This window comes from Pseudopipra pipra, chromosome 1 (assembly GCF_036250125.1).
Source record: "Pseudopipra pipra isolate bDixPip1 chromosome 1, bDixPip1.hap1, whole genome shotgun sequence".
In the NCBI taxonomy this organism is placed as follows: Eukaryota; Metazoa; Chordata; class Aves; order Passeriformes; family Pipridae; genus Pseudopipra; species Pseudopipra pipra.
In genome coordinates this window covers 119,581,252-119,601,867 of record NC_087549.1, presented here as the reverse complement: position 1 = coordinate 119,601,867, position 20,616 = coordinate 119,581,252, and the positions used below count along the sequence as shown (strand labels likewise).

Here is a 20,616-nt window from a genome sequence, read left to right as displayed (position 1 = left end):
AGCCCCAAGTGGAAAGGGGCGGGGAAGAGGCTTACACCAACCCGGGTGGCTTTCTCACATTCGTTCTCTCCGCCCCTCTTGGAGCTCCCTCATGTAGCTCCTCATCTCCACCACTCTCCCGCACAAGCTTCAAACAACTGGAGACAAAGGGACGAGGAAAACGTGGTTTTTCTTCGTTGGGAAATGAGGTTAGGCCTGTCATTTGCGGCATTGTTGCGCGGGATGTTGCGGCTGAGTGCGTGTGATGGCAGCAGCTCTTGGCATTTTTGACGAGAACTCGCTCTAAACTTGGTTTGTGGCACTGCTGTGTTGTTGAAGAACCTTTGAGACAAAGCTTTTCAGACAGAAGCTGTAGCTTTCTCGTCGCTGTTTTCATGAACCAATGTTATATAGCTATTCTAGAGCAATCTGTTTCCATGGTGTGACGGCCTGTACTGAAAAGCAGCTTGCTGTTTCATCACCAGTGGCTGAAGACCTTTCTAGAAGGAAACTCTCTGGTTCTACAAGAAGATGACAGGGTTTGGAAATAAGTTTTAAATAGTTTTTTGTCACTGGTGTCAGCTGTTTAGAACAGATTCTGATTTTTGAAAGTTCCAGAGAGAGGGGAAACTTATGAATGTCTTGACAAAATTAACCCAACGTCTAACCGAGCTAGGTTAGTAAAATGTTTTATTTATGCAGGGTTTTTTAATGGCAAAAGCATAAGAATGATCCTTTTTTAGGATGAAAAATGAAAGTAGAAGGCTAAATTGATAAACTGGAACGTATCTAACATGTAAGCTGTTTTTTTCTGATGAAATTTTGTTTCTTGTTATGCTTAGGGTTTTTTTTTTTAACAGTGCACCAAGTGACATGAGTAATCACAAAAGTAAACTGCTGCACTAGATATACCTGAACCCAGAGTTGGCTTAGGTAATAGCAGTAACAAAGCCCTGATCACAAAAGTTGTATTTATGTTAACTGTAGGACAGATTTTGTTAAAGCTGCTGGGATTGCAGTATTATCTAAAGGTTAAGTGTTGGCTTTCCTGCACCTAATGCCTCCTTACTTAAATAAAAGACATATTCTACAATACTTTATAAGATCTATATTTTTATTTGCAATGGCTGAGATTTTGAAAATGGACTCCCAACAATGAGGGGAAAATAATACATAGTATTTACTTTTAAAAAATGGAATAATATTTGACCTTAGGAGTGACAACAAGTTAGTATCACTATTTCTTAAGTGCAAAGAGAGTATTTCTCCTTTTAATAAATCCTGAAACTAAACCTAGTCTTAATTGTCCAAAATAGAGCAGAAGCCAGATTCGGAGTGGATTGAATGTGTACTTTACTTTCTTACTCCTCTTTTATGGCCTTAACTGCAACTATTCGGAAGGATTTCTTGTTTGCTATTAAATGGAAGATAGCTGTCCTGAAAGTGATAATATGAATGCTGGTCCAAGATAAAGAATTCTTTATCTTTGGCTGTGGAAATTATAGTGAATGTTGTCCTCTTTTAGCAAATCTAGTGTAATTCCAACGCAAAAGGAGAACAGTGTAGTTGCTATAGAAAAGCAACCCTTAACAAGGCATTATAGTTTCTAGTTCTGTGAAGCTGTCCTTCTGAGCTTCTGTGGGGTGGGTTTGGGTCAGGTTTGTGTCCTGTTTTTCCTTAACTGGTATTAGCTTCTAAAATTATAGAACATCTGTTGCCTAAAATAAAGGAGAGGGTAATTTATCTTCTGCTGCCAATACACAAATCTCAAAAGGGGTGGGGGGAGCGGAGTAGGAAATTATTGTCTTTGTTTTATCAATATTGCTGTTGAAAGAGTTATTGCTCAATAGATTTTTGATTTTTTTAAATTTAGTTTGTTAAATGCACTGAGTAGCAGAAGAAGAAACAAATTTTATATTTTGCTACACCATATAGCAATTACCACTTTAATACACAGGTTTTCTTTTGCCTTTTTTTTTCATTAACTATTAAATTGGTAAATCAATTAATTTGGTAAATCAGAATAATGCAGGGAGAGCCTCCGTTTTCAGATCTGATAGGCTACAGTGGATGAGGATTCTACAAAAAATGTGATGAAAAATTGCCAATCTGATAGAAATATTAGTGGTTACATCTTGAAATTTAATAGCTACATACCTTAAAGCTCAGGTTAGATTTAGTCTTCCTAGAAGTAGAACTAAAACTGGATAGCAAGAGTATCATACAGCATTTGAATTTTTACAGCATTTCTCATGACTCTACAATTTTGGGACCTTTTCTTGAGAATCATGTTGAGTCTTTCTGTGAAGCTAAAGCAGCTAACTATTCTGAGAGGATATGTGAATGTGAAAAGAAGGATATAAAAAATATATTCAAGCTATGAGGTTAAGAAAAAGAGAAGTTTTAACAAGTGTGCCAGAGAAAAAGATGCTGAGTTACCAAATAGAATTTGAATGTCTGTTTTCTGGGTTTCCTATTTTGTGCTGAAGAGAAAATGCCACATATGTTTCACAGCAGTCAGTTTTAAAGGGTTATTCTATATCTAGTCAAGTTTTGGACATTTCCTTTATGGTTGTTTGCATCGGGATAACTATTTAAGGGGATATATTATAATGTTGTGATGAATATTTGCCTTTAAAAAAAAATTCCATGCTGTTATAATTTGCATTGAAACCCCTAATAGAGTTTCTTTTGGCCTCAGTAAGCAAACCCGAATCCATATTCTTACTGGCATGCTAGAATCCTTTGAAATGTAGTGGATCATTTGCAGACTGATTTTTCTTATATTTTCCCCCCCCCGACTCTAAGAAGTAACGGAACACCAATAACTTATATTAAAAAAAACCAACAATTTGTTTCTGCATTGATAACATTCCAGCAAAATCACTTTTTTCCCCATCGATTCAGATGAAAACCAGACAATTATTTTCAGCATTAATCCATTTACTTAACTTTCAGTAGTGGAATTCTTTTAAGAGCTCATTTTTCTAGAAACCGCATTATTTTAGAACACTTTAATTAGTCTGATAATAAATTTAACTCATACAGGCAATAATTAAGTGAAAACTTAAGACCTAAACCATATATACTTGAGTTATCCATAATCTAAGTCAGGACAATGCTGAAATCATTGTATGAAGTTGTTCTGTGGTCCAGTGTGTATTTAACATTACCAATTAATTAGGATTAGTCTTTAGGCATTTAAATTCTGACAGGTTCTTTAAATATTAACCCGAATAACTTTAATCACTGTAGGAGAGTTGATACACACTTTATTTTGTACCATGGCTTTGAAAATACTCCATGATTTTTTCCTATAAATGTCTCTGGTCACTTCTTGAACTCAGGCCTGCAAAACACAGTTTGGCGCCAGGGACCACTGGCATTCGGCAGGGACCACCAAGGCAAATCGGCATTCCATGGAAAAAGTACTTGATTGCTTAAGCTTTTCTCCCGACAGTTAGAGCCATTTCATTCAGGACTTAACAGACAGTGTTGGTGCTTTTGTCAAATTTTTATGCCATGCACGATTTTACAAACTTTTGTCGTACCTATCTTTCAGCCGCTTTCAGATTACAGCGTTAGCTCAGATTTGCTTAGCTTCCCGCAGGGGTTTGCCTTCCACGTTGGTACAGTTATGAGGCTTTATTTATTCGGTTTATTTATGGATGCCATGAGGCTAACATTGTCCAGACTGAAGTGAGAAGGAAGAGGTACTTATCACCTCATGAGATCGGTAGCAGAATTAAAAATTTACAGTAAATACTACTTTTCTGCTTCGTGTTCTCCTTTCTTGCACAAAGCGTTAAACAGTCAAGAGTGGAATAATAATACTTTTAGCTAGCTGTCGGAGAGTTACAGAGAGTTAACAGCATGTTGAGCTGTTCGCAAGCCATTAAACAACTACCGACGGACCTCTGCCCCCCTTTCCTTGGTGGTCGAGGATTATTTGCATATGACTGTCCACAATTGGCAGGTTTGCTGATAAGGTACTGGTTATGTCATACAAAGTCTAACGACTTAAACACAGTTAACGTCTGCAGGGCAAATAGCTGGAAAGGCCCATTTGCTGAAATAGGTATTATTATGCAAATGTTTTGGTTAGTATAACTGCATTTGTAGTGGAACTCAGCTAAGATGAATATACCGCCAAAAAAAAAAAAAGTTGCATTCAGTCTGTATCACAGGCATATTAAAATTCTTGTTGTGTAAGTAAATCCTACAAAATCTTTTGCAAACTTCATATCTAAGGCTCTTTTCTAAAGCAGTTAGAATCTTGTAGGAAGGACAATAGCTTCCTAAACATTCTTTTGCCAGAGGAAGCCAACAAATGTGTTCAGATAGTTTCTGGTATTATACCATGGTTTTTTCTGTTGCAGTGATTGTACTCATTAAGCCTGAAGTCATTAACTCCCTGCTAAGTGCACTTGATTTGAGAGCAATGTGATTTTACAAATCCTTCTCAAATCGAGTTTTTTATGAAGTGAGAGGACGGAGGCATTTACAAGCCTGAAAACTAAAAGCCATTCTTCAGAAACTTGAAACTTGTGTCTTTTCACAATGATGTATTTTCTTTGATTTTTTGCTATACCTGTTTTAAAAAGTCAAAATATTGCTAATTAATATTTTTATCACATTTTTAATTTAAGGTGCTTTTACAGGGAGATCCCTACAGATAGATCTCTAAATCTAGGAATTAAAGCCTATTGGTTAGGTGTTTTTAATCCTGTTTTGTCACAGGTAATTAAAATAGTCTACAAATTATTTTGATTAATTCTATTTATGGGCAACTCATTCCTGAACAAACCAGTTTGTTTTAACTAAAATGGAATGTGGCACTTCTGTATTAAGAATGGCCTCATATGGACTTAATTAGGAACAGTTCCATGTGCATAAAAGCCTTAATTAACTTTTGAGTGAGTTTCATTTGCAGTGTCTTTGCTGGAATGTGCTGGATCTAGATGTATCCATATGAGTAACTAGAGTCCCAGGTGGGCTTCTGTGACAGGCACTGAAATAAGTTCTCTGGCAGTGTTCCTGGTATATCAGCTTGTTACTTCTTTGACAGTACAGGTCCATTTGCACATTTCACGTGATGTTTGCCCCTTTCATTGTAGTGCTGTGGAGTGGGACTACAAATATAGCATTAGTTTGGGAGAGTTATGTATTCCATATTAAATATTCTAAATGATAGTTGTTATACAGGGAAGCAAGAGAAAGCCAGCTTGTTACCTAATACATTATTTATTTCTGTTTTAAAAAGTAATATGCATTTGTCTGAAAAGACTTGAAGTGGACAGGTCTGGCCTTATCTCAATCTTCCTTCATTTACATTATCACCCATTGTAAGCAATGTGAAGGTGAACTGTGATAAACAGTGCTGACTAAATGTACTGGTATTGTCTTGGAGGCTCAGACACAAGCACAGTTATTCTGAGTGTAGGAGACTTAATACCTCCAGAGCAGTTGTGCAAAGTTAAGGATTCCTCCCTACAGCAAACGCTGCACTACAAGTTGTGGAATATATCTGCATAAGGAGAACAGAAGATACAGGAATTTTTTTTGACTGTGTTAAGTGAGCTAGAGGGCTTCTATGTTTGTCTTTCTTTTTTACTCATCCATAAATGGCTTGAGAATTTTGAATTGAGAGGTGCTTAACTTTTAAGGTGTTTTTTTTGTTTGTTTCTAAAAATATTTTTATCCTTTAAGAAATTAGTGAGTGACCTGTTTCATTTTATAGGATGGTCATGGTACTACACTGCTTCATAAATAACAATTATTTATACTCACTATGGAGTGTATGTTTGTAACCATTGGTGAGTAGTCCATGGAAAAATTAAGTTTCTTCAGGTTTAATTAAATTCTGGTAGTTCTACTTTAATTTACCTTTAGTCCTTTAGACAAGGACTTCTCACTATTTGCAATTTACTGAAACAGAACAAATTTTTATTTCTGTTATCATTTAAACATATTGATCTGACTTTAAAGTACTCAATGTGTTTTACCACTGTTTTTAAATGATTAAGCTGAAGCACCTCATTTTTATAACAGATGTCTACACTGGACGATTCTGTCATAACATCTGTTCCTCTCATTTAGAAAAGCTATTCTTATTACTATATTCCTTCCAGGAATTATGCAGTGGTACAAATCCAGTGTGTCTAAGCTGGGAGTGCTTTGATTTCATTGAGCGATATTCTAATACTGAGGAACCATAGATGGAATAGTTGTTCCAGTTTTAATTAATTTCTTATCTAGAACAGTTCATATTTAACCATTAAGCTGAGTAAATTTGTCCATCTTCATTAAATTAAGAGCGTGTTTTTAACTTATGTGATCTAAGTAGAGGAACAATTATTTTTCAGAACTCCAGTCTACGTGGCTAACAAGTTGAAAACTGATGGGTGGTCTATCAGAAGCAGAAGAATCCTATTTTCTGAAATTATTTAAGAAGAAAAAAATTTAAGGTCAAGGTCTAATTTAAGGTAGCTCCATTTTGGATTTGGAGGCAAGCTCAGGGATTGTTTACACTGTAGTGTTTGCTAAGATCGCAGGAGTGGAATGTGTGTGTGAAAGTATGAGCAGCTCTGTTTACAGCTGCATTTGTACTTTTACTTGCAGAGTAGATTGCTCAAAAATTACAGAAAAACTACAGTTGATAGTCTTCTGACAAGATTTTTGCTGTTCTATTTCTGTACTAGAGCAGAAATCAGGAAGGAGAACAAAAGCAGCCCTGGTGCCCATTCTTAACTGTGCCAAAGAAAGGACAGAGAAGTGTAGGCTCATCTTGCCCTTTGTTTCTTTAACATCTTCAGGGAGAGAAAAATTGCTGTATTGTTGCAGGACCCACACAAGAGCCTTGGGCTGTCCAAAGACATCTCTGATGGAGGTTTTAAAGCCTTTATCCTTCATATAAGGTTACTTCATAGCACAAAATCTGAACTTTAACCTTTTGTTTGGCATCATGATTATTTGCCTGATTTTCTATACTTTAACCGGGTTATTTTTTCCCTTAGTTTAATGGGAGACTTACCTGAGTTAGAAGTTATGCATCTGGATACTGGAGTTACTCCTTTTGTCAGCAAATCAAGCCTTAAAACCTTTAAAATTTCACTGACTTCAGTGAAAGTACATTACTTTGATCAGTACTAATGTGGCTGAAAAAAAGATTGCTATCTGCGTGTTTTCTACCATGTGATACTACAGGAATCAAAACAAAAGAATATTGAATTAAAAAATCCACCTTTTTGTGCTTCTTCAGTTTTTTAACAAAGTACTTGAAGATGAAGGGGTGGAGACAGAAGAATTATGCAGTATAATAATTGAAGCATTTATATTTTTCTAGCTCATATATATATATACTGCATGGGAAAGATTAATAATTTTAATCTGTTGTACCTGTTACTCAATATTTGTGTTCTTTTCAACTGTTACAGTGTTAAGTTTTATTTTCATTTGGAACCAAATTGTGCTTTAGCTAATTTATTTTCCTCATTCTGTCTCATAAAATTCAAATGACTAGAAGTCACTGGATAGTTTTACATGGAACTTTGCCTACATAAGAGAGTTTTATTTATATTGATGTCAATGGCTTTACACTGCAATAACCTTATCCACTCGGGAATGATGAAAAGATTAAAAAGTTCTGATGATGAAATATTTTAATAATAGTATTTTCAGGCTTTGCTAGAGATCAGAGGAGTCCTGAACCGAGTCATTATACTGTGATCTCAGCCAACACCCCAGGACAGGTCAATAGTAAGACTATGAAAGTCTTTTAAAAGAAAAATAACTATCTAATTGTAATGCTGATTCCTTGTTAATTGAGAAGCTGCCCAAATCTTTGTCATAAGCTGTCAATTCTGGTAGATGACGATTTGGAGATCAGTAAGACTTTTGATATGAGAAGTTGTTAAAAGCCAAGAGCTTTTCTCAGGAAAAAAAGGCTACCTGTATTCCAAAGGCTTAACTTTGGAATAGTAGGTTCAGGGATCTATTAGGGCAAGAGGCCTGCTATTCAAGAAAAAATAAGAACCAATGCATTTTGTTCTTCAAGATGCATGGCCTGCATTGAATGGCTAATGCATGGCTGTAGTTATTGTTCTGATTAATACAAAGATGACAAAAGCAATTAGAAGAGTTTCTCTAATTTACTGTTTTCTGCATCATCTTCTCAGTCTTAGGCTAGGCTCACTGGAGCCACAGATTGGCTCCTCTTATTCATGAGAATTACTAATGATAGATTGAGAATGAATACTTTTTGTTTTGTGATATAACTAAATGAATAAGGATTACTTGAAGGCCTATTAAAGGTATTGTTAGTCATACTAATTACAACATCAGGTGCATTTCAGGTCTTTTCAATACAGACCATACATTTCTTGCACTTGGGATAAAATTAAAGATTTTGTTCTTGTTTTCTCTCTTTTTCCAAAATTATAATCAATATTATCGCAGTAGGAAATTAACTTATTTGCAAAGTTGTCGTTTTTGTTTTTTGTCGTTTCTGAGAAACTGCTGGAGGTGGTTTAAGTCACTCGGTTGTTAGGCAACAAATTATCTCTATTGTGTGAACACACTTCTAGCTTTAAGTTATCTAGAAGTGATTAGAAGGACTAAAGAGAGAGATTCTGCTTTCTTTTCTCAACCACTTACGTGTTTGGTTGATCGACGGAGAGATAGACAACAGATTAGCAAAGGCATATAGTGCTTTTGGAAAACTCCACAAAAGAGTATGGCGTAATAAACACTTGAAGAAAAGCACCAAGATCAGTGTTTACAAAGCCATAGTGCTGTCTACTCTCTTATATGGCTCCGAATCATGGGTCATCTGCCGCCACCACCTGCGTCTCTTAGAACGCTTCCATCAACGCTGCCTCCGCACAATCCTAAACATCCACTGGTCAGACTATGTGACCAACACATCTGTTCTAGAGCAAGCAGCTGTCACAAGTATTGAGGCCATGTTGATGAGAACACAGCTGCGTTGGGCAGGGCACGTCTCCAGGATGAAGGACCACCACCTCCCTAAGATCTTGCTTTATGGTGAACTTGCCACCGGCTGCCGCATGAGAGGAGCCCCGAAGAAAAGATACAAGGACTCCCTGAAACAACATCTCAGCCTTGGCCATATTGATCACCACAACTGGTCTACTCTGGCCTCAAATCGGGAGGCCTGGAGACACACCATCTATAACGCAGCTGTCTCCTTCGAGAACACACGCAGGATCACCCTTGAGGAGAAAAGGCAACACAGAAAGAACCGTGCCTTGCAGAATACACCATCTAAGGAGTCTTTCTGCTGTGCCTTTTGCAATCAGATATGTCTGTCACGTATTGGCCTCATAAGCCACCAGCGTGCCTGTAGCAAATGTGGATAGAGCCTTCCCAAATCTTCGTTCACGAAGCCCAGCCATGAACGTGTTTGGTTTCTGCGGTGCAACTTCCCCAGCAGAACTAAGGAGTTAAAGATGTTAAAGATGGAAACGAAACTATGGAAAGCTGTGTACTTGTTTGTTTTAAATACTTATTCCCCAAGAGTAACAGAAAAGGGAAAGAAGACTTTTTTGTTTCTCTTTCTCACTGCAGTAATAGTACAAATACATAGTAAAACTAAGATCTTTTGCCAAAAGAGATCAAAATCTCAGCATTGATTCAGCTATGGCTGTCAAAGTATAAAAATTTTAAAATACAGTATGAAAATATATCTGTAGGCAGCCAGGTTACAGTGTGCAGTAATATCAGACAATATAGCCAAAATGCACCACACCTGAAAATGTAAATAATTCTTGTTAATCTCCTGTAGTACTGAAAATTCATAATGTTAATCATACCATAAATAGATGTTCACTATATCCCAGCTGACCTGTTGCTCTCTTTTGCTTCGGCAGTCGAAGACTGATCTCTGCTTTGCTCAAGGAAATGTAATTTATAGAACTATAACTCTTGGCATAACCAGATAACCTTAAATTCTATCATCATTTTCTGATCCTAATGGGTATGTCCTGAAAGGAACTGAATTGCAATTCTGTACTTCAGCCTAATCTTATAATTACTTGTATGAGTTTTAATTTTGCTCAAGGGAATATTCGAATTTGAAAGTTCTTTCTGCAGTATTTAAGCAGATTGTAACACCTGTCAACCTTTATTTTTGCAGACTAAATCATACTGCACATGTCAGAGAGGGGTTCTGTGTGCTCATCCAAGTAGCTGCAGTCCAAAGAGAATTCATCTCTCCTGAAGAGTACACAGACAGTACACAGCATTTGAGATGAGAATTCAGAATTATTCAATATTCAGGTATCTTTACCAGAAACACGTCTCCTTTGCATTCTCTGTGATACTTACCTTTTTCACAGCTATTGCCCTTCTTGCCTCATAGTTTGAGTGGCTCATAGTGCCCCACAGTGGCTGACAGTTTTCTCTCAGTTTTCTGTGACTCTTATCTTGTATTTCCAGCTCTCAGCTCATTGTGAAGACTCTCCTTGTTGCTCCCCAGCAGCACGACAGAGCATTTACACTACCACACTTCACTCCGTTTTATTATTCTTCTCATTAAGGGCATTCAGATTTTCCTAGTCTATACCCTGGTGTGTCTCTGGGTTCAGTACCCCAGGTATGCAGGAGCAAATTCATAAGGGAAGGAACATTCTTCTTCTCCAGCATCCCACAGGTGTCACTCATACATGCAATTTAGTGCAGCAAATTCGTTCAAGCTCCTCAACTGTATTTACCAGGGTTAGGGGGGCAATCTGGTGTATACAAGCTCTGATAGCAAGGAGACTTATATTTGCTAGTTCTTTAGCTACAGTACACATTTTTACCAATTGCTGTCTTTAATATTTTTAAAGAATGTTTCCACATTGTAGAAATTTTCTCTGCAAACGTAAGGATAGAATTACTGATTCTAAAATTCTGGTTTTATTTTGAAGTCTTTTTTTTAGCTGCTTCTCTGAAGACAAATTGTGCAAAAGAAAATAGATTTAATGTAAATGCTTAAATTCCCATAATTGTGGAAAACACAGGGATCTTCTCTTTTATCCACCAGATAAATCTGTATCTAACTGCATGATTAGGTGGCTGTAATGAAATGAAAAATTGCAGGATCAAAAGAGATACACCCTGTTTTATACCCCATCCAAGTAAATATTCTTCTGGTCTAAAATTACACAGGATATGACAATGAAGTATGGTAAAAATTCAGTGAGGTCAGTGCTTAGTTATGCATTTGTATGGCAGTGCATCTCTTATTGATACAGGCAGTGTGTCTCTTATTACCTTCAAATATATTATGAAATCTTGAATTCCTAAAGCCTGTAAAGTATTTTGCTGTGACCATGTGTCACAGGTTTCCTTGTTCTAAAAAAAAAGGGGGAATTTTTTTCTTTCCCCTGCATCGCTGTAAAAGGAAGATGTTGAACAAGGGAGGGAGAAAGTTTCTTTTGTTTCAATTAAATAAATACATACCTGTGGGGATGGATATGAACTGGGACAGACACTGCCTCCCTAAAACTTTGACAAATACAAGTGAAACAATCTCTTTCTGAAGCAGACATGGCAACAATTTCTAGTCCTGGATTGTTGTAAAGAAAACTTGGAATTTGAGACAATCCACCCAGAAAAAAACAGTAAGCTTCTTACATTTACTCTGCAAGGGTAGCTCTTCAGAGAATTATGCAGTGAATAATGTTCATTGTACTCCTTATAACTGAGGTGCCTGCATCTCTGCTGGAAAAACAGTTCTATCAATCCTACCCATTGTAAATTTTCCTGCTTTCCATGTAATATTTTAATTTTCCTTCACACCTGTTGTCTTCATTAACATATGCAGAACAGTCTTCTATCTATCATGGAGCAGGCTGGATCATGGTATTACTAATCTCACAGAGAAACTTCAATACTGCAATTTTCATTTACAGAATCAAGAAACATCTGTGAAAATTACTGTGGTGCTGCAGTTTGGGTGCTGGACAGAAGAGGGTGCCCTTCAGATAGCCTGAGAGAAAAAAGACCTTGGCTGTGGACACTGAAAACAGCCGGAGGTCGTCAAACTCGCGGTTCAGCGAGGCTGTGGAAGCCCATGCAGCCTGCACTGTGTGGCCTGGAGAAGGGCTTGCTTGCACACTCCGAGCTGCTTGGACACTTTAATAAAGACTGCATGGACAGCAGGAGTAGTGTTTTGATGTAGCTGGAAATCCCCAGTACAGCATGCTGGGAGTGAGCGATGCTGTTATTGTTTCTGCTGCATTCAGAAGGTGGCTATAAGCTGATACATTTAATGTTGGCTATGTGCACCAGAGTCTCTGTGCTGTTCAAATCAATGCTTTAGAAGATGGTCACTTAATCAAGACTGTATCTCATAAACCACCTGAGGAAACAAATCCTGTGCTTGCCTGGCTGCATGGAAATATGATTTTTGACTCATACTGCTGGAGTTCCTGATGCGTATACTCCTACAGGGGGTAAGTTTGTTGGCTGCATTGAACAAGCAAAAATGCTTCCACATTGTAAAACACTCCCATAACATTGATTCAAGTTTAATCGATTACATGAGGTAGTTCAGAGAACAGTTACAGCTGTGCAAAGCATTAGTCATTGTTAGAATTTGACTTGGTGTGATAACCAGGCAATAAACTCAGCTGTCAATCTCTGTAGGAATGAGCCATTGCGAGAACTTAAATATCTGCTCTGAACATTTCTATCAAATAAATCATATCTCCTGAGTGGATACTTCCACTGTTTTGACAAGGAAGAAAGACAATGTTTTCTTTGGTTAGTTCTAGAAAGGCTAAATAGAGTTGTAATGATTGCAAGCCAACTCTGTCTATACACAGGATTAATGCAAGTGTTCAGGGTGCAAAGATGTTTTTAAATCTTGATTTACAGTGTGTTTTTCAAATTAACAGAGCACTCACAGCCCTCAAATGATACTCAATGGGTCATATTTGTTTCTCAAACATATACCATATATTTGAAACTGAATCTAATGCTTTTAAATGAAGTAATGATTAGTGTTTTTAATAAACAGCCTGAAGTCCAGTGTTAGCTGATGAATTGTGAAACAACAAGAACATTTACAGGACATACTACAGTATATCAGCTTAGCAGAATTGAAATTTCACTTTTTCAAATGCTGCTTCAGATAGAATTGTCTTTTCAGGGCAACTTGCGTTCTCCAGTGGAATTGAACCAGGGTGCAGAATAAGCTGCTATAATTATGCAAGCCCCATCACTAAGATAATTACAAGTATTTTAGTCATCCCTAATTCTTATATCACAATAAGAAAACTTCGGTCCAAACTATGTTTCATCCATAAAACTGTTTAAAGCATGAAATCTAAAGTGTGTCCGAACAAATGAAGCACAGCTTCATCTTGAATTGGTGAGAACCATAGTTACAGGTGACCAGAGTTTATAATGTAATGCTACTTTATTTTTGCTGAATGATGTAAAAATACCTGGAGACAGTGTTTTGTAGCCACATTTACACAAATACATGACATCAACTCTGAGAAGACCACTATGGGCTCTTTAAGAACAGTTACAGAAGCCAAGAGAAAAGTACTTCACCCTTGGAGAAGAAATACTGGCATGCACAGGTGTAATAGGAAGAGCGACACCCTGTCTTTTGGCCATAAACTCAGCTTCTGCTGGATCACGTTCCTTTGCCTGTTACTGTACAGTCAACACTGAAAAGACTCAGAGAAGTGTGAAGTAGTGTGATTTTCTTTGTATGTGTCATAGAAAACAAATCAGGAGATGAAAATGTAATGTTTGACTGCTTGTTTTGGTCATTTTTTTCTTTCCTAAATACCCTGAATACTGTCTTCTACTATGGAAGCAGTTGAACAAATTGAGTAAGTTTTTGCTGCTGTTTTAGAAGAATAATATAAAGCTACTTGTTTAGTCTGTGTTGTTGAGCAGAAATTACATGGCATACTGACAGCAAAATAGACTAATAATAATAACAAATATAATTTATCTCTGCTATACTTTGAGCTGGACTGAACTTTCTCTGCAAGACAGGAGAATAACTCATAAATGTATTATTCTGGAGGAATTAGAGACAAAATCAATACACTTTGCTCGTGGTGCACATCAGTGAGTTGTCATAACAGTGATTATAAGTTCTCCATTGGTAGTCAGGGTTGGATGTTCAAGCTGCTCCAAAAGTTTCTCTTGCTTGACAAAACAAGCATGAGTTGGTACAGGCTGATGCCAGACTAGCTTTTTATTTGAAAAGCTGACAGTCAACACTATAGACTTTGTTACTCATTTGCCATTGTTGTTGTATTAATGGATTTCTTCAGTAAATGGCCAGAAGTAGCCTCTATCACAGGTCCATCTGCTTTGGTCATGACTTTCCATTTACTCCTTTCAGCAGAGTAAGAAGCTCAGAAAACTAATGTTCACATTGTCAGCGATTCGGAGGTATGGTGGAGATGGGGAGGTAATGTGGGTTGGGAGTTCAGGCTTTTAGTATAAGTGAGCTCTTGTAGACACAGTGAGAGCAGCCCTGCTGTTTTTTTGAGTGAAGGATGTAAGGGGTGGAGGAGAGTAATTGTAGTGTATGTGAATCCATAATAGACCAGGATTCACTGATTCCACTGCTTGTTGAATGATAAAGTACAAAATTACACAGAAGCGGCTGTAATGATGAGACAGGCATGAGCCCAAGCCGCAAATTCAAATCAGAAAGCAATCACAGGATCAGCAAAGGATATAGCCAGGCACAGCCATATCTGTAAATGCAACTCGGGCAAGGACTGATAGCAGGGACCTGAGCTCAAATGCAACTCCTGAGCCAAGTGCAGAGGCCCCTGATAAGATGTCTTACAGCTCTTTCTCATACTACACTTTTCAAAGCAGTCTGGTTGTATTAAAGCTGACATCAAAGCTGTACCCAGACCCCTGGGTGACAGGCGAAGGGAAAAGAGACTACAGTGTTTTTGTGAATGTGCGGCCTGACAATACACAGTGGAGTAGCTTTAAGGATGGGGTTGTTGATTTGGGTTTTTTTTAATAGTGGACTTCGGTTCATAAATATGTTGTTTCTGTAGAAAAAAATGTACAAAGGACTGAATTCTGTTATTCAAGCAACCAGTGATCCAGCTGTGGTTTCTCATATGCAGATAAAATTGGCTCGTATCATAGTAAGACTTTGAGCTTGTCTAGTAATTACCTGCCATACCTCGCTTTGTGTCTGCAGCTCCTCAGTTGGTGACCTGCTGTTTGTTAGACAAAGACCACCTGGTCATCAGAAAATCTAGCTAAAGCCACAGCAGAAAAAGCAGAATTAGAAGGTGGATGAGTTGCCTTACTCACCAAAGCAAGCTGTTGAGGGACACTTTGAAGGAGTTGTTTGAAGTAAATGTGCTGGCTGAACCCTATGGTACTTGGTGCAGATGCTTGGACAGAAGCAGGGGTGTATGAGTGCCCTTGTGTAGACAAGATGGGAGTTATATATTCATAGAAGTGTTCATCATTGAATGTTACTGGAGAGAAAGGTCATTATGTAGAAAACTGGATTTTAACACAAGTGGGCTTCAAGCATTTTAATTAGACAAAGAACTAGTTTGCTACCTAAATACTTCTTTTCTGATCTTTGTGCTTTGATCCTGCAGTACTGTAGGGAAGGAAGATCTTGGCAATAGGGGACAGCTCGTTGCATTCCATACTTGATAAAAGGCTATTACTGCTCAAGTGAGCACTAGAAGACATACAAGGAGGTCTCACAGGATTTGAATTGTTCTGGAAAAGGATTAAATATTTGAAAGATTTTACAAAATTCTTAATTTTTCTGACCTCTAGTAACCCAGCCTAATTGAAAGCTGTAGTAAAGTGAATAAAAGATGGAGTCTGCTTTGCTGTTGTCTCGAGCATGGAGCTAAAAAGCCTTGATGCCACAGCTAGGCTGCTGCGGGAGCTGAGCTACTTGCAAAAGCTCCAGGAGGCACCTAGCAAGCCATCAGAAGCAGGTAGATGAGCAAAAAAGATAAAAAGTTGTTACAATCAAGAACATGGCAAGGACTTACTCTCCCATATAAGGTAAGCCAGGCAGATCTTGCGTGGAGCCTGGGGAACCGGCCAATGGATACTCAGGGCCCATCTCGGTACCAGGCAAACTTTGCTTGGATACTGGTGAACTGGCCAGCACAGTGAGGGTATTTAAGGCTGTGCTCAGTGACTCCGGGGGGGGGTGCTAGAGGACTGCTGCAGGAGCTGCTGCCACTCTGTTACCCTGCCAGTTCAGCTTGTTTCTTGGAGGCTACAAGGCAACCGTGGTAGAAGCGCAATGGAGATCTACCAGCTTGCAAGCCAGTGGCACTTCGTGGTGGTGGTAACTCCTGTCCTGTGCTTTTAACAGTTACCCTTAGCTTTTCTAACTTTTATATGTCCCTTCTTTCTCTCTGCTCCTTTGTGTTACAAAATAAAGTTGTCATTTTGGGATCCAGCATCTGGGCTCATTTGGGCCTTAATCTCACTTACGGGAATGTTTTAGAACCTGATTCCCCTATGCATCCAAGTGGATTGGAACATTAGCTTGTTTGAAGGTTGGAAAGAAATGTTATTTTTAAAAAATAATAAATATCTGCAACCTTGCATTGGCTCACCAACCACAAACATTTTTATTTATTACTCTGAATGTATTCAGGCTGCTCAAAGAAATGAAGAAAGTGCTGGATAGTTATATTACCGTCAGTAGGAGTCTTCAGTTTCATTGTCATTATGATTTAAACTGTCAGTAAAACAGAGCAGTTATATTGAATGTGAAATGAGGCTTATGAGAATGCATGTCTGTGCCTTGTGTTATACTCACTGGTTCATGTTTCTCTCATTGTATTAGGTTACTCCACCCCCTCACCTCTCGTGGATCAGCAATAACATGATTAGCATGTTGGCAGAGGGGATTTTCAGAGAAAAACAGAATGTCCTTTTTTTGAATGGTGATAGATTAGAATTTCTCTCAAATGTGGAGGCATTCTTAAGTTATTTAGTGTCACATAAAGCTAATAAAATTTTATAGAAGACGGATGCAAACCTATGTAGTTAAATAATTGGTTTTTAAGGCTGCTTCAGTGGCAGGTGTTTACCTTAGTTCTGTCACAAACTGTTATCCTCTGCCCATCACTCCACTGCGTTACTCTTAGAAGGAACTCAATAATATTGAACCAGTTACAGTTACAATGAATATATCATTTCCCATGAGTAATTAATTCTGCCCTTACCGTGTTTCTCTCACTTTGGTTTGAATTTTTCCAGGTTCAGTTTCCATTACATTGCTGTCTTCAAGTTTGTCCCCCCACTACGGATTTGTGGGGGTCTACAATCGGGTGCATCTGCCTTAGATTTCTGCTTCATTCCTGTGTCTGTGCCCAGTCGTGCACACTGCACACATGTTGCTTCAGTCCCAGCTTGTCTTTTGGATCAAAGCAGCTGGTTCTCTGTAGGAGAAAACTTGGATGTGTCTGGAGGCTCTACCTCAGTTGCTGTTCCAGATGGCAGTAGAGACTGCACTCGATTTGGCTCCTTGCTCTCTCTCTCTTCCCAGCCCTCCACTGCTATCCCAACATCATCTCAACCCCTACATGCCCTCATTGTGTACAGCACATGCCCTCAGCATCATGTTACAATAACACTGTCCTTACCTTTTTTTTTTTTTTTTTGGCACTTGGAATGGAAAAAGATGGGGTTAAAAAAAAAAGATGGTTTAGGATGGCAAGGACAACAGGGGAGACCTGAAATCGGGCCTGTGTGCATGAGACACTGCCGTTGTTTGGGCCAAACATTCTGCGCGTGAGCGGCTCTGCACCCCTGGCTGGGAGGCTGCCGGGGACTGCGCGCTTGGAGGAGTGGATGTTGCCTTTGCATCAAATGCCCTTCCATGACAACCAAACATTTCTACTGATATAAATGGGCTGCTTTAAATGCATTTAGAAGTTGATGTGGCCACAACGTAGTCAGTGGAGGAAAGGGTTTTTTGCAGTTATGTTGTCACAGCGAGCTGGAACATGCACAGGGCAATGAGGGCTGTGCAGGTGAGGACAGATCTTGCCCCTACCTTCTGTATGGCTGTTTTTGTATGATGCTGTTTGGATCAGTAAAAATGAAGAGTTTTTCACCCTATATTTCATCTAGATGTGTTTAGCAGTGAATAAAGAATTTTTTTAAAAGAGAAAATTGTGATTTCCTGTCTATCATTTCTTCTCCCTCTTAATGAAAGGTACCCTTGAGTGAACAGAAGTGTGACAAGGACATACCTTGAGTGACAAACATTGAGCTCTGATGGCAGGATGGACTGTCCTATGTTTCTAATTAATGACTTTCCTCTTCTTACAAGTTCTGAAAAGTATGTATTTCCTGAACTGATTTTTTTACAATTGTGTTTAAATTTGTGAACAGTGACTCCATTACTGAAAAATTATAGCTATGCTCATCATCTGTAAGGCTGTTTAACTAGAAAAGCATGCTGCATCAGGTAGAGATGAATGCTGTGATTACTTTTATAAGATAATGGAGCCCTGAGTTTTTTGAGCTGTGTTTGTACATTAACCTGAAATGAACTTTCTTGCTCAGTGGTTTCATTTGTATCATCATTTTCAGTCACTAAACCATAAAAAAACACATACTCCAATTCCCTGATCAGTTTTAAGCACTTCCTGAATTAGAAAAAGATTTCATGACTGCTGCTTAACTGAGTAATATCTGCCTTCATTTAAAGTATTGGCATGTTTTATGTATTAACTATTAAGACCTGAGTCAATCGTGATGCTTTTTGATCTTTTTTTTCTATGACTGTTTTGCTTTTCTCTGTTATCTGCACGGTCACTCTCAGCCCTGGCAAATTGCTGCCCCTCTTAAGTCTTGATCAACACATAGCTATACCAACATGAGAAGAATGGAAGGTGGTAGGGTTACAATTTCTTTTCCAGTAGAGCTACATGGTGCAATTCCTCGCACACACCATTTATGGACAGACTAAAACTGCTACAGCTTATTCTGCTGTGAGGGGATAAACTATTACAAGGTGAGCACCTTTTAAATCATGCACCAGGGATAGCACAAGCTACTCATACTCTTCTGACTTCTGCAGAATAAAATTGTCTAATTTTGGTGTGTAAACACGTTCTCCTAAGCCAAAAGCTTAAAATCTGATCCCTTGGGTCACTGTGTTTCTCTACTGCTTTCCTTCACCCCTATTTCAGGCCACATATACGAAGTATGTAGATCACGGCATGCCGCGTATCGGGTGTCTCTGACAGCTGGCAACACATTTGCAGTACATGCATAGCACCAGTATTTCCAAATGCAAGAGGGAGCACAAAGACTTCAAAGGTTTCATAACGTTTGCTCACAAATTATGCTTTTTCCCCAGGTGGTTTTCTGTGTGTTTTAAAGTTTGAAAAAAATATTCCTTGTTTTCAAACTGAACACAAGATACTGCACTGACCATATACCAGTGCTTTCTGAAGTCCCGAAGGGCACTCTGGGAACAACAACAGTTTTTGTTCCCAACAGCTATACATATATATATATACATGTGTACATATATATATATAGTTTTTATTTTAATATTACATATAATTTGTTGTGCTATTATGCAGATTTAGGTGAGTTTTGTGGGTTTTTTGTTGGTTGGTGGATTGGGGTTTTTTTTGTTTTGTTCAGAAGAGGTAGCTAGAGCCAAAGCAAGTAAACCTGATATGATAAAATCTGGAAACTGTATAGCTAAGGTACTTCCAGTTCCTTTTATCGAAAACAGTGCCTGTGCTTCCTTATATTTCACTATTGTGTAGTAACATATTTCGTCATATTGCAAGTTATTTTTCAATGTTTTCAACTGTTGTTTTGTGTACCTTTTTAAAGGGACATCATTTCAGCTATTTATATGATGTTTTCTCTGATGGCAGTAAATGGAAATCTCAGCTGAGTTTCTGTCTTCAATATGCTAATTTCTACACAGTCTACAAGCAGACTGCACCTCCAGAATAAACTTCAGTGGTGGCAGACACATTGTCTTCAGCATTGGGTAGCAGATCACTGTAATAAACTGCTTTATACATAAACTCATTTATACATATATTGATCTGAAAAGAAAAGAACAACCAAATAAACCTGGCTGGACATAGATGAAATGTGGAGTCTGATTTACTAAATTATTTGTGAAGTGCTAGAGATATTGTCATAGAATGACCAGAAGAGCGTTACCCAGCTCCAACTTGATAATTAAAGGATCAGGTTGCAATTTTATCCACATTTTGAAGGAAAAAGGACAGAGATTCATAAGGTGTTGCATTAAAAGACAGGAAAGTGTATAGTTGAAGCAGAGACAAGCTGGTAGCAGGGAAAATGCTGGGCTCCTAAAGCAAAACAAGCATGGATTTGTTGAGACAGGCTGCAAAAAAAATCCAACTCCATTTGTTGCACACCAGCAGCAGACTGCTGCTGTTTAGCAGACTGTCCAGACAATTAAAGGAAGATTTTCAGTCCACTTGACAGCTGGTTTTTAAAAGGAAGAGGGCAGGGGAATCCCTCGTGATGCTTGATATAGATACTCCTCTGTAAGGATGAGTAGCAGTTCCATCTTGCCACACCGCTTCAAAGGAAAAGCAGGGATGGAGTGACCTACAAGGTTTA

The 20,616-nt window shown here is 38.2% G+C and overlaps 2 long non-coding RNA genes across 2 annotated transcripts; both read left to right on the top strand.

Moving 5' to 3' along the window:
• Window positions 1-122: 122 nt before the first annotated feature.
• Window positions 123-15,840, top strand: LOC135423418 (uncharacterized). Its single transcript, XR_010434816.1, has 4 exons — window positions 123-188; window positions 10,136-10,278; window positions 11,898-13,835; window positions 15,790-15,840. It is a non-coding gene; the product is annotated as an uncharacterized LOC135423418 (long non-coding RNA).
• A 292-nt stretch (window positions 15,841-16,132) lies between these two features.
• LOC135423424 (uncharacterized) lies at window positions 16,133-20,114 on the top strand. The gene is made up of 2 exons (XR_010434817.1): window positions 16,133-19,314; window positions 19,890-20,114. It is a non-coding gene; the product is annotated as an uncharacterized LOC135423424 (long non-coding RNA).
• The last annotated feature ends 502 nt before the right edge of the window (window positions 20,115-20,616 follow it).